Raw genomic sequence first — 14,128 nt, 5'->3', positions numbered from 1 at the left:
TAAACGATGAGATGGGGTGGAATGAAAGAGAAGCACTCATGTTGACAAATGACCCAGTAGGAAGGAGTGTGGTACTGACGCTCCTACATTCTACTTTGCATTAATGACAGGTTGTGCTGATTGTCTCACTCTCATCAATGCCACCACCCAGAGCATTACAGCTGTTACGTAGAATAGTAATGAGCCTATGTTGACATGGAATGTAATGAGGTTTAGGCTGGTGAAATAAATCACTGGTGGAATGAGACTGTGGGTTGGTTTTCATCATTTTTTCATTGCCTTGCACAGTGGAAGGGGCATCTCTGCTTCACTCTGTCTGTAGGATCATAACTAAAATAGTTCTTACTATTTGGTTTTCCAGGGAGAAAGTAAGACTAAGACTTACAGAAATATGACATGATTATAAAGACTTGACAGACTGTCCTGTGGGCCTTTAATGAAGGAAGGAAATTTTAAATTAGCAGTAAATACAAGGCTTTATGATCTCTAACAGATGTCCCATCAGTAACTGCCTTTCTCAATCCATGTATCTATTGTTAGGGCAGAAAGTACCAACTCTGTATTCTTTCTGTGTTTGCAGCTACAGGATAGAGAATCTCTAACACTTCTGATCAGTGGGGCCCTATCCAGCCTCCACTTACAAATTAAAACCAGAAAGGGCAGTATCAGTTTATTGATATAAGAGGTTTCAGAGTGGAACTATCCATGTCAATTTCAGCTGATGGATCTCTAGAATACATACAGTTTATCAAAGTGGATGTGGGACAAATACTTAAATGCATAATTTACAAGGTATGATGGAAAGCTAGTTCCATGACTCTTGACCCCTCCAACTATATCAAGGTTATAAACATGGACATAATGTAAAGAAAATAAGTATGTTTCTTTGGGAAAGAGGTGCTGTCATTCTGAGTCTCTATTTCCCTATGGGAGTGGGGAAGGAGTGCTGCCTTCTTTACCTAAATCCCAGTGAAGAACGCTTTTATGAGGCCACTTGGAGCCCTGCAGGGAACTGTCTCTTCCTTAAAGTTGCAAATGCAGAAATAATTTTATTTTAAATCAGCTCCATAGTTTACATCAATATCTTCTCCTAGACATTCTGATGACTGGACTGAGATCATTTTCATTACTCAGAGTTACTGGAGGGATATGTATTATCTAAGAACAATTGAAAATGTCCAGGAACCTGCAAAGTTTTCATCCAGGAATATTATATAAGATTCCTTCAAAATATACACTTTAAAGGTGAAGGGGGAGACAAAAAAAATACACTTGTGTTTGATTACATCGCAATTTGTGCTTGTTTAGCATGTCAATTATGTATATAATGAGACCAATGCCTTTCCCATGTAAAATTAGACCAGCTTCATCCTACTGGAGAAGCAAATTCTCACAATATCAAGTGAGAGTGAAGAACACTCAAAACCCCAAACTCCTAAGGTTAGAGACATCCATCTTGGTGTCCGTTGTTGGGGTCTTCAGAGCTGGGCAAGTTTAAGTACTCGTGGAGATGGAATGACTAGGATTTTAAAAGGTTCCTGGGCCGGGCGCGGTGGCTCAAGCCTGTAATCCCAGCACTTTGGGAGGCCGAGGCGGGTGGATCACGAGGTCAACAGATCGAGACCATCCTGGTCAACATGGTGAAACCCCGTCTCTACTAAAAATTACAAAAAATTAGCTGGGCACGGTGGTGCGTGCCTGTAATCCCAGCTACTCAGGAGGCTGAGGCAGGAGAATTGCCTGAACCCAGGGGGCGGAGGTTGCGGTGAGCCGAGATTGCGCCATTGCACTCCAGCCTGGGTAACAAGAGCGAAACTCCGTCTCAAAAAAAAAAAAAAAAAAAAAAAAAGGTTCCTGAGCAACTCACTGATGTCTTCAGTTCTGCAATTAGATATATACTTCTTCCATTTATGGGCTTATTTCCTTTTAAACGTAAACTACTCTGGATATTTCCCCCTCTCATGTTTTCTTATCTTTTTCTCTTAACTGATTATGATAATGGACACATTAAGCCTCATCTGCCCTATATAACTCAATGTAAATGAATTTATTAAATCCACTATTCAAAGGAGATTTTTAAAGGAAGAATATAAATGAAGATACAAGGCTAAGAGAGAAGGAAAGGAGATAAGAGGCCCTTTAGGGAAAAAATGAAAAGAAGACAAATAAGCAGACAACAAACTACTCTCAGAACAATTTTATCCAGGTCTGGATGAGAGTGGGACCCAATGCTCAGTGCCACTGTGTCTCCTTCTTTTTGAGGGGTACCATGACCCACCTCACAGACCACCAGACAGTTCATCATTGAAACGAGGGCGGATGCACAGTATTTGATGTCAATGACTTCTAAGTCATTTCCTGATAAAATGGTTGGAAATGAAATGCATTGTAAGATGAGGCTGCAAATGAAAGGAAGTGAGATCTCTCTCCAAAATGAGAGCAGACATGACCACATGAGGCATTGTCCTTGTCATAATTCTAAAGCTGGAAAAGTTACCTGAGTGTTTGGCATCCGAACTCAAGAACCTTCTCCTTTTGATGCTCTCCCCAGTCCTCGGTAGGCTGGCAAAGGAGTCAAGTGGCTCTTGAAGAACCCCCTGAAATGCTAACAGTCAGGTTGTACTCAGCCCAGAGATGAGAAAGCAGAGGGTCCTCACTGGGTGTGTGTGGTTCCTCAACTGTCACTGCAGGACAATGAAGGGAGCACACCAAAAATATTGTTTGAGAGATCTAAATTGGACCCCCAAAAAAGCATATTCTTCTATCATTATTTCATGGAAATAAGTTATTCTTCAACAGAAAAGAGTGATTACACGATGTTCAAAAATAGAAACTATCGCCAGCATTCTCCAAGGCTGCATTCTGTTTTTCTCTTTTTTGTCATTCTCTCAACAATAATTTTAGTCTCTAGTTTAGTAGTGGCTGTGGCTTCAGTGGAAGACCCATGTGATCTCATTAAAGAACACAGCTCATTGAAGAGCACCCCAGACCCAGCTGCTTCAGCTTTTCTGGCCCAAGATCCTGCCATTGTTTCCAAAACATAAGAATTGGACCAATTTGGCAAAGAGATGAATCAAGTTCTAGCAGGAATATGTGCTTGAAACTGGTGTATGTGGCAGGGGGTAGGGGGCCCAGTGTGTACTGCTAGTTTCTCCAATATTAAGGCACCGTATTTCTTTCATTCTTGTACTTGAGGTTGCTTGAGGATGTGTTCCACATTTTCATATAAGTTATGTCTCAGATACCAGCTGGATGTTTGTGAGGTGAGTGATGACAGTTTCGTATCCACAATTAATCACCTCAAGTTGCACTTGGGCATCTGTTACAGATTTAGTCTATTCTCTTTATTATTGTTATTATCGCTCCATGTCAGGAAGATTGTGTAGACAGAATGTTGACTTGACATCATTAATAGCTAAAACGTGCAGCATTGTATTAAGAGAGAAAGTGGTTTAGCACAAAACTCACAGGGTTGGAGGAGAGTTGGAGTTCATTGTGCCAGAACATGAAGCAAGGCCATTTTTAAGTTGCCTTAGAGAGAAAGAGGTAATGTTTTCTGGGGTGGTTAAATTCTCCTTGGGAAAGCCAGTCTAGCCAAGAAATGACTTACCTGGACTTAGGCTACAGGGAGGCTGCCCTGGGAAATAAAGGCAATGTATATAAAATAGAAAATTTCAAGGTGATTAAAAGATTAAAGAGATCCACTAGAGAGAGAATTTAGAGGTTTAGAGGACTGCTCACAAGAAATTTGGGATGAAACTGAAATGATTAAACCACAGAATCCTAGAATGTTAAGGCGGAAGGACCTCTAGAGGTGATAGAATTCAACTTCATTTTGTAAATGAAGACCCATAGAGGAGACCCACAGAGGTTAAGTGGTTGGCCTCAGGTCAAACTGTGAAATATTAGTTGAGCTGCAAAAATAATCCATTTCTCCCCCAAAATACCCTTATATAACAGATGCTAAACACAGTGAGAGTGAGTTCATTTAAGATCGAAACACATTTATATTGACTTTTTTGTATCAGTCAGGCTCCGATGAGAAAAACTGAAACCATGCTAGGTATTTCAGAGAGTAGATTTAATGCAAAGAATGGATTGCACGACTGGAATACTGAAAGAACACAATGAGGTTTCTGGAGTCGCCAGATATTAGAGACTTCAGCATGCACTTATCACCCTGGAATTGAGGGAGCAAAAGAGGTGGAGTGGTGGGACATTCAAAACTGAGGAGCTTGTCGGAAGGACCCTTTTGTCTCCCCACACCAGGATTACAGGACAGAGTAGAGAAGTCTGGGCTTAGGTCTCTATCTACTAAATACATTATTCTAGAAATCCGAAGACTAATAAGCTAGAGGAAGTGTTAGCAGGGAAGATTTCACACTAACTCTGGGAACCAAAAGGAGGGGCTCCTCAGGATAACATTGTTAAGACCTGCTTCAGATGGTCTGAACCTCAGGCCCTCCAAGCCCACCATGAGATCCTGCACCCTTGGCACGACCTTAATCACAATCAACAGGCAGTCCAACACTTGAAAGTACCCTGCTGCAGGGGAAACCAAGGAAAGAAATGTCTGCCTCCTGTTCCTTGGGCTGACACTGTAATCATGGGAAATGCTGCCTTTTCTCAATTGTGCCCTCACACCATTACTCCAGTCACTTTAGCCACACAAGGCAGGCTAGAGGAAATGAGAAAGTGTGTGGCTGGAGGGAGCCAGCTTCCTGCACAGACCTGACTGCTTAGAGATCTCATGTGCAGCGTTTAAGATGAACTGGGCTGGCAAGGGGAGTGGGGTCTGGCCTTCATGGTGTGCATCTAGAAAGGCTAGCGATCACAGGCCATCATGCTAAGTGCTAGGGACTCTGGCATGAAGCTGGCTGGATAAATAGGGCTCTAGAGTACTATTAGAACTGTAATTAATCAGTTATAAGTATTTTCTTGCACATTTTCTTCAATACCCTCTAACATTTCAAGGTCAGGTACTGCGATCTTTCCAGTTTACTGCTGTATTCATGGTGCTTAGCACAGAGTCTGGCCTATAGCAGGCAACCCAGTAAATGCAAACAATTATCCTACAGCATGGGATTTCCTAACCTGATTTGCATTTAATGTAATCCATTAATGAAGAAATATGATTTGCTGTACAAGGATCCCAGGCAGCTAGGCACGTTGCTGAGCTGGAGCAGAGCACAAAGCTATTCAGCAGAATGGGGTGTGAGAAGTTGAAGGTTAGTTCATGCTCCACATGCCCAGCTGAGTAATCTGGAACAGGACAGTGTTGCCCAGAAGAAGGGACACTTTTTTCTTAGCATAAATGTGTGGTCAGCTTGCCATCTTATGGCTGTGCTTGCCCAAAGGTGGCACTTTTTCTTATTCACATGGGGACACTGCATAGTGTCCATACTATAAAGCTATTTTGATTGCAAACCAAGACCACTGGCTTAGCTGTAGTTCAGGCATCATTGTGCCCTATGCTTCTGATGTGGGCATCATATGCCCATAGCTTCTTGGTTTGAGGAGCTGCTGCTCAACTGTCCCATGTGCTTCTGCTTAACCCTGGTGGCTTGAATTGAGCTACAAGCAGAAGCCAACAAAATCAAGCTCAAAGGAGGCAGCAGAGATAGAGGCACTTAGTGTGTAGAATAAAAGACAAGTAAGGAAGCATTTAGGCTTCTTTTTGTTAGTTTTGATCAAACTTTGTATTATTTTTATAATCCCTTTCTTTATTCAGCAAATGTTTACTGCAAGCTTTCTGAGGACCAGCTGCTGTGCTAACACTGAGGGTACAGTGTGAACAAGGCTGTGTTTATGGAGCTGATGTTCTTTGTGCATGGAGCATGGGGAAAGGGAAGATGCATAGAAAAATATAATTTCAAATAAGTGCTAAGAAAAAAAAATTAACACTGATCCAATGAAAAGTGATGAGATGGGAGAGGTTAGTTAGGGAAGATTTCCTCGGATGGGCAGCACTTGAAACAAGTCCTAGATTAAAAGAAAGAAGCAATTTGGAAAAGGTAGAGGAAAGTGTAAGTACAAAGGCCCCAAGGCGGTAATGGATTTTGTGGATTCAAAGAGCAGAAAGAGATCAAGAGTGGATGGAGTGTAGTCACGAGACAGGAGAGCAGTAGATTACATTACTGTCTCTCAGCACTTTGAGAGGCCCAGGAGGGTGGAGCACCTGAGGTCAGGAGTTTGAGACCACCCAGGCCAACATGGCAAAACCTCATCTCTACTAAAAATACAAAATTAGCTGGGCGTGGTGACGCATGCCTATAATCCCAGCTACTCTGGAGGCCGAGGCAGGAGAATCACTTGAACCCGGGAGACAGAGGTTGCAATGAACCAAGATTATGCCATTGCACTCCAGCCTGGGCAACAAGAGTGAAACTCAGTCTCAAAAAGAAATGTATATATACATATACTAGATTATTGTCTAGAAAATATTTATTCTCCCTACCCCATCTCCATGGATAAAATGTATTTTACTGATTTGGATGTCTGTCACATGACTTGCTCTGGTCAATGGTATTTAGCCAACATGACATAACCAAAGGTTTAAATTTTCTTATGAAGATGGGTTTGCTCTCTTCTACTCCTGCATTTTACCAAAAGAATGGCGTGCCATGGAGAGCCACTGATTTAAAGAGGATAGGAGACATGCAGATTGAACCAGGACACAGTCTACAGCTTGCAGCCAAGCCCAACCTAGATGAGCAAGCCCTGGCCAGCCTACAGGCATGGAGTGAATTCTTCTTATCGTGTGCTCCTGAAATGTGATTGTATAGTGTGCAGCAGTAATTGATTAACATGCTGAGGGATGAGAGAGATATGAAAGAAGGGCCTTGAACGCCACAATAAGCAGTTCGTAAGTTTCAGAAGTTGTTTTTCTCACAACACAATTATGGAGCTCTAAAACAAAACCGATTGTGTTTGTTTAATGAATGAGTTCTGTTTGCAGCAGAGTAATGGCATTGGCTCCCAGATGTGAATGCTGGCATGAGGCACTAGGTACACGGGAATAAAGTCAGAGATATAAAAAGCCACATGGGGGCGATATGGGGAGCACAAATGGCAGCCACCTTGAACACTTGATAAATTACACTTTGGTCCAGGCAAAGGTGTAGCAAAACTAATTCAATTGCAGGAAGATGTCAAAATACAGGGAAAACGAATCAAACAGGCCTGGCGAAGCTGTTTCAAAAGTGCAGTGTGGAACAGGCAGGGTGTCAAACAGCGCAAGCATCACACCCAGGAAACACCAAAGAAAGGCCTAAGACCTGGGAGAAAGAATTAGGCAGGAAATAGGTCCCAGGCAGATGGCAATGTCCTATAGTCAGAACAGGGGAACTTCTGGTTTCCAGCTAACTCAGCAGGAAGTTGCCAGGCTGGCAGGCTGAACAACTCAGAGGTTTAGTATTTGGAAGAGGCAATCCTTAGTTCCATGTAAGTCCTTGGTACTTGCTAACTCGCTGGGATCCATCAGGGACCACAGCAGGACTCTAACAAACCACACTAATGAGTGTTGGCAGCATCTTGCTCTGGTTGTAATCTTTTGCCAGCAACAGGCCTGCAGGACCTTACTGCCTAATATCCTTTGAACCCTTTGTTTGGTGATAGCATCTAGGTTTCTTTGAGGACCCACCACTCTCTCCCCAATGCACACACTTTCAGTCCATCCCAGTTCCAGGGAAAAAAACAAGAATTATTCACAGCCAGTGACAGTCAGAGAGGTTGTGTCAGGGATGGCCGTGCAGCCTACTCTGAGCTCTCAGACTTTACCTGGGACTATGCAGGGGGAAGCACACTCTTTCTGCTGAGATTGTAGCTTGGAGCTGTTGCTGAGCCACTTTGCCACCAGTTAGGAAGAAGCTGCCCAGAAAACAAGGCCAACAGAGAACAGAAAGATGAGACAAACTATCCTGGTAATAATAACATGTGAATACCTAGATCGAGCTATTCCTGAAGAGGAGACATGCCCAGGTTTTTAGTTACAGAAGCCAACACATTCCCTTTTCTGACTCAAGCCAGTTCAAATTCTTCTGTCACAAGAGTCGGGTAAGTCATTTTACCTCTCTTGAGCCCTGTCTATGATCACCTTTAAAATGATGACTCCCAAGGCTTTGTTCAACTTTGACCACATGAAGGCTGAAGGTCTTTGACTATGAAACAAGGGCGAAAATGACTATTATGGGATTGTTCCCAGCCTTTCTCATTACCCTGACCTCCAAAGGGAGCACTGAAACTGCCAGCACAGATTTAACCTCTCCTCCTTCCATCCCACTTTGAAAGAGGAAGAATTCCTCCCTGCTGGAGAAAGTCTGTCAATCCACATAGTAAAGACGGAAATCAATGTTTTTGATTCCATATAAGAGTGAGATCATGTGGTATTGGTTCTCCTGTGCCTGGCTTATTTCTCCTAACATAATGTCCTCCAGGTGCATCCATGTTGTCACAAATGATAGTATTTCCTTCATTTTTATGGCAAAATCGTGTTCCATTGTATATTTATACCATGTTTTCTTTATTTTTTGATCTGTTGATAGATGATTAGGGTGATTCCATATCTTGGCTATTGTGAACAGTGGGGCAGTAACGTAGGTATGCAAATCTCTCTTCAACATACTGATTTCATTTTCCTTGAATATGTAATGGTAACCAGAGGCTGGGGAAAGTAGCGGGGAGGCAGACTGGGAGAGTTTGTCAACAGGTACAAAGTTACATTTAGGAGGAATAATTTCTGGTGTTGCATTGCACATTAGGGTGACTGCAATCAACAGTAATGTACTGTATACTTCCAAACAGCTAGAAGAGAGAAATTTGAATGTTTTTACCACAAAGAAAGCGTGTGTGGTACTGGGTACCCTAATTACCCTGATTTGATCATTAGGCAATGAATATGTATATCAAAACATTACACTGTACCCCATAAATAGGTACTCTTATTATGGGTCAATGACAGACAAACAAAAACAGCAAAGAAATGGAGAGAACAGAAGAAGGAGATAGAAGCAGAACAGACCTAAACATTGAGAGAGGTTTGGTGGATGATCGTGGAGACGATATAGAAGAACCTCTCCAGACTGTCGGAAGTCGACAGAAGCCAGGGGCACCTGAATGAGCTCCTGTGAATCTCCATTTGGCTTTTGAAGAGTGCAAGCCAAGGATTTGGCTGGCTTGTACAGGTCTGTTTCCTTGACCATGAGTGCTGTTGAAGGCCAAGCCCTCGGGGGCTGAGTTTTGAGTTATGGCTCCCTCCAGGAGGGTCGCTCTGAGTGCTGAGAACCACTGCAGTTGGCACCAGCCAGAAAAGGAAGAGCCTTTGCTCCTCGGAGGAGCCGAGTCTGTGGAATGGCAAGGAACAAACTGTTGGGAGATTATTCTTATGTTTCCCAGCTGTCATAAGGGCTAAAAAATCAATTGATGGATGAGTGGTTACACCAACGCTGTGGTTAAGCATTCGTAGTGGCACTTGCCTAGCTGTTCTGGCCATTTCAACAAATAAATTGGATTGAATGCTTGGCAGTTGATCAATGGCTCAGTGCTCAGCCCTTGCCATGAGCACAACACCTGAAATACGGTGGTCTCCGACACCTTTGCTGAAGGCTTTTCCAGAGCTTCTTAGACTATTGATTCTCCTCACAAAGTTTGTAAGCAATAACATTTTATTACTAAGAAATTGCATGCAAAATGCATTATTCGGATTCTACGGGTATTTTAAAGATTCATACATTTGTAAAAACGAAATTAAGGAACCATCAAAAAGAGAATATTTTACTTTTAATGAAATGGTTTATTACAAGTCTTCTGAGATCACATCCTCAATTGTATTCTTTTCTTCTGAAAACCTTCCAAGGACTTCCATGGGTTTTCTTTTCTTCTTTCATAAGTGAGAGGCAGGAAAACCTGCAGCTAACATCAGATTCTAGAAAGAGTGAAGAAACCCAAAGATGAAAAACTATTGCTTCATGTCAGGGGTCTATGAATTGAAATGGAAAAAAGTGAATCTTTATTTTTACTAACCTCTAACTTAAATTTAGCATTTCTTTTCTTTGTGAACATAGGCTGCAAAGCACGTAATTAATTGTAGCGCCTATGGTTTTGCTATCAGTAGAAATTAGAGATGTTTTCCAGTTGCACTGCAGGTATGGCAGACATCTCAAAAGATCAAATGTGTTAAGAACTACTTCAAAATTATGAGAGTCCTTAGACCTGCCGCTAGATTTAGTAATCTAATGCATTAATAAAGAAGCACATGTATTATTTATTACATATCCTAATTTTTAAATATTTATTTTGATGACTGCTGTTAAACAATTTTTTGTATTTTATGTAATTAAAAACATTAATCTACAAAAGCATTCATAGAATTCACTATATTGCTAAAGAGTTACATGCCACATACACAAAAACACTTAAGACCCCCTAATCTAGACATTCACATGTACTCAACACTATACGGGCCAGGTCAGCTCCTGGTGTAATGAGTTTGCCTCAGGCTTTCTAACTACAGCACTCTCGTTTCTTCTGTCTGTGTCCTCTGAAATGCCTTTTCCCAGTTGTTAGACTCCGCTCAAATTCTTCCCACTTGCAAGGACCGTATCAAGTGCTTCTTCTTATAGGAGCCTTTTTTGTTTCCCAACCAAAAGAGGTAATTGCTGCATCTTTGGCATCTCACCACCACGTGCTTGCATCTCTCCTGTGTTGCTCTTAAGTTAAAGGAGGCAATAGAGTCAAGCACAGGATGGTAAGAACTCTCACACCAGCCCAGTCTGGGTCTGAATCCTGTCTGTGTGAATTTGCCGAGGTTGACATAGCAAAGTATCACAGGTGGGTAGCTTCAGCAACAGAAACTTATTTCCTGTTTTGTTTTGTTGTTTTGTTTTTGAGATGGAATTTCACTTTTGTCTCCCAAGCTGGAGTGCAATGCCATGATCTTGATCTTGGCTCACTGCAACCTCCGCCTCCCAGGTTCAAGTGATTTTCCTGCTTCAGCCTCCCAAGTAGCTGGGATTACAGCTATCATGTCTGGCTAATTTTCATATTTTTAGTAGAGATGGGGTTTCACCATGTTGGCCAGGCTGGTCTCGAACTCCTGACCTCAGGTGATCTGCTAGCCCTGATCTCCCAAAGTTCTGGGATTACAAGCGTGACCCACTACACCTGGCCCCCTCGAAATTCTAGAGACTAGAAATCCAATATCAAGGCGTCGGCAGTGGTGTTTTTTTTTCTGAGGACTTCCTGCTTAGCTTGTAGAAGGTCATTCTCTTTCTGTGTCTTCAAGTGTTCTCTCTGTACCTGTGTCCTAATTTTCTCTTCTTATAAGGAGACCAGTCATTGGATTGGGGCCCACCCTAACAACCTCATTTTAATTTAATTACCTCTTTAAGATTCAATATCCAAATAGAGTCATTTCCCAGGGTCCTTTGATTAGGACTTGAACATATGGATACAGAGGGAGAAGGAAGGACACAACTGAACTTATAACACTCTCTATACTACCATCCAGGTATTTTATCTTGGAAAGAGTTGTGTTTTTTGTTTGTTTGTTTTTGTTTTGTTTTGTTTTTTTCGAGATAGAGTCTGGCTCTGTCGCCCAGGCTGGAGTGTTATGGTGTGATCTCGGCTCACAGCAACCTCTGCCTTCCAGATTCAAGCAATTCTCCTGTCTCAGCCTCCCGAATAGCAGGGATTACAGGCATGCACCACCATGCCCAGATAATTTTGCATTTTTAGTAGAGATGGGTTTCTCTGTGTTGGTCAGGCTGGTCTCAAACTTCCGACCTCACATGATCCACCCACCTCAGCTTCCCAAAGTGCTGGGATTCCATTCGTGAGCCACTGTACCTGGCCAGAAAGAGTTCTTAACATCTCTGCTAGCCTTGGTTACCTTATCCCTAAAATGAGGATGGTAATGAAACTTGCTTCACGTGGCTGTTGTAGAAATGAAATGAGTTATTCCACATAAAGCACTAGAAACAGACCCTGGAACATAGGTGATGATACCGAGTAAGACAACGATCCCCACAACTTGGTGCATTTTCCTGGTGCCCACTATCACATGGAAGGCTTCTTTGAGGGCAGAGACTCATCATATCCACCTCTTTCTTCTGTTTGTCTAAGACAGTGCCTTCAACATGATAAATATATTTAAACTGAATGCTTAATCTTTTTTATAAATGCTAAGTTGGGTGGAGGCTATCTTTGGAGGAAAACATGATAAGCTGTATCTAACTCTATTAGAAAAGCAAAATCCACATTTTTTTCTTGCCCCTTTTGAAAATGCCAAGGCCAGTGTACTCAGCCTAACCAAGTATGCAATAGTACGTAAACACCACAATAATTTTTTTTTCTGACAAGAATCACTGGGAGTTAGAAGAGATGTCTTCAATAAGCATTTTTCTGTAATAAATTTAAACAAGGGATGTTATCCAAATTTTGTAATACAAATAAAAGAAAAATCCTCTGGTCACTGAGGATATCACCACAGTGAATCTGTTTCCAGTTTCATCCTATGAAACTTAAATGAGCAGCCTACTTTCGGGATACAGATGATGTTGTGCAATGTGCAAAATGCTGGGAGAACTCAATGTAAAAACCGCTTAGTTCAATTTCTACTCTGTTTTTTTAAATCAAATACATATATGCTTACAAGGCCAGCCCATGCTTAATGGAAACTTTGGAAAGACATTTCTGTTTTGCAAAAATTTAAATTGATATGCTGCCATGGAATTAGCTTTATTTTTGTGAGATTGCCTTATAATTATTAGGCGTTGGCGCTAAATGAAGCTGAGTTCTGTGAAAATAATTTTCTTAATGTTTGCATAGCATAGTTTTTTTTTTATAAAAAATAAAAAACACGCACAACAGAAACAAAAGGACCTTAAGATGGTTAAATGCAGTTTATTTCATGCTCTTATTTTAATGGTGCTTTTGGCTCAAAGCCTTTTATTACTACCATTTTATTTCTCCCTTTATATTTGATCCCACTTTCTCCTACCATAAAATGCTCTGATCATGATTGGATTCAGAATTAGGCTGGTTTATGGCACGGCAACATCTGTGACCCCTCTCTCTATGCACAGAGAGAGCAAAAAAGGACCGCAGAAGGAAAACAGTCCTTTTTCTCTCTGTGGAAAAGAGCTCCGAAGAGCTAGTTTAAAAGAAGGATTCTTCTGGATGGTTTTTTCTAGAATACATCTTCTGCCCCAACTGTCATTTTGTTTCCTCCACCACTTAAAGACACTTTGTTTTCAAAGTGCAAAATAAAATACTTTGGGACATTTCTGTTTCAGCACTAGCAGGTAATTTTGACAGGATTGAGAAGATGAGGAGATCTATCAAGGCTCCAAGTGAAACTCAGCAGAAGTCTTGGTGGTTCCATCAGGACATGAGCTCCAGTGCAGCAAGTCCCTAGGCAAGGAACCAGCAGGCCTTAGAAGGCTGCCCACTAGCTTAATTTCTGAATCCATGTTTCTCAGAGTTCATTGCATTGTCTCCATTGGAATGACCATCTTCTTCTGAGCAAGGTTCAGACTCCTCTGCTACCTTCTTGCAAGTTTTATAAGCTGCCTGAATAGACATTACAAATGAGAGTACCTATGTCCCAACCCATAATTCCATGCTGTTGGGAAGAAGTAAGGATATGGTAGGCAGTCTCTAATACAGCCTCCAATAATTCCTACGTTCTCATTTTCTCATCTTTGGATAATCTTTTCCTTTTGTGTGCAAGCTGGACACACTGATTTGATTAGAATATGGCAGAAGTATTGGGGTGTGGGATATCACTTCCAAGGTTAGGTTATAAGAAGACTGGCTTCCATACTGGGTGTGTGCTCTCTCTTATCTTTTCATGGATGGCCCTCCCAGAATAGGCCAACTGCCATATCAGAAGGCATTCCTGGGGAGAGACACACACGGCAAGGGCCCAAAGCCAACAACCATGTGCCAGATTCTATGAGTCAGGGTTCTCCAGAGAAACAGAACCAATAGAGTACATATACAGATTTATGATAAGGAATTGGCTTATGCAGCTATGGAAGCTGGGAAGTCCCAAGATCTGCAGTCAGCCAGCTAGAGATCCAGGAACCCGAAGAGCCAGAAGTACAGTTCCAGGCCAAGTCCTAAGGCC

Source organism: Callithrix jacchus, chromosome 1 (assembly GCF_049354715.1).
Source record: "Callithrix jacchus isolate 240 chromosome 1, calJac240_pri, whole genome shotgun sequence".
NCBI classification, from domain to species: Eukaryota; Metazoa; Chordata; class Mammalia; order Primates; family Cebidae; genus Callithrix; species Callithrix jacchus.
Note: the sequence above shows the minus strand (reverse complement) of the source record.